This window comes from Bison bison, unplaced genomic scaffold, assembly GCF_000754665.1.
Source record: "Bison bison bison isolate TAMUID 2011002044 unplaced genomic scaffold, Bison_UMD1.0 scf7180017853604, whole genome shotgun sequence".
Lineage (NCBI taxonomy): Eukaryota > Metazoa > Chordata > Mammalia > Artiodactyla > Bovidae > Bison > Bison bison.
The window spans coordinates 1,758-3,037 of NW_011484177.1; positions in this window are offsets into that span (position 1 = coordinate 1,758).

Here is a 1,280-nt window from a genome sequence, read left to right on the forward strand (position 1 = left end):
GTTGGGCAAATCTTAAGTATTCTGCAATTAAAGATATACATATATGTGTGTGTGTGTGTGTGTGTATAGTCTAAGAAAACCCACCTATTTCACACTTCAAATAATCATCCTCATAATTTTGACTTTATAGCCAATTTTAGCAAATAGAGATACAATTGACATGTACCATTCATTATATCAGTTTCAGGTACACCATATAAAGTTTCAATATTTGTATATACTATGAAATGATCACCACAATATGTCTAGTTAATATCCATCACCACATAGGTGATGTGTGTGGATTTGTATGGAGAAGGAAATGGGAACCCACTCCAGTATTCTTGCCTGGAAAATCCCATGGATGGAGGAGCCTGGTGGGCTACAGTTCATGGGGTTGCAAAGAATCAGACATGACTGAGCGACTTCACTTTCACCACACAGGTACAAATGTTTTTCTTGTGATGAGGGCTCTGAAGATCTACTTTCTTAGCAATTTTCATATGTATAATGTAGTATTATTAATTATAGTCACCATACTATACATCACATCATGATGACTTAGTTTATAACTGGAAGTTTGTTCCTTTTGACCACTTGATTTAATGTTTTTTCCCCCAAGATCTTTTTTATTGTGAAAATTTTCAAGGAATTATATAGTCAACACTCATATACCTACCAACTAAATTCTGTGGTTAACTTTTTTGCTGTATTTGCCTTATTCCATATTATCTATCTAGCTGTCCTGCTCTTGATCCATCAATCCTTCTTATTTTGTGATGCATTGAAGAGGAAATGACAGCATCAGAACCTTTTACCTCTAATTACCTTAGCATGCCTATCCTCAACCAGCTTTGTTTGAATCTGCATTTCCTGGTTCCAGCAGAGCACAAAAATCACATGTGTTTTATTAACACCTCTGGAGGTCACTCAAATTTCATTCTCCACAGGGTAGGCTTTGGGATAATGCTTTAGTGTTGTAAAGACACCACCTATATCATGAAATCTTGGATTACTTAAAATTGTTGTCTTGTCATATGTAGACTAATCACAGAATGGAAAGGGGGTTGATCTAACCACTTCATTTTATAGATGGGGAAAGTGAGGGCCAGACAGGTGAGGACTCATGCTTTTCTACAGAATGCCTTGTCCTTGAATGAGGCTGTTTTCCCTTCACTCTAGTCCTTGCACACCGCTGACTGCCTTGGTCTCTGGCTCACAAGAGTGTTTCTGGGGCAAAGTAAAACTCCTGGGCCAGGCTCCAAACTAGGCTCCCAAGTGACTGCCTTGTAACTTCATTT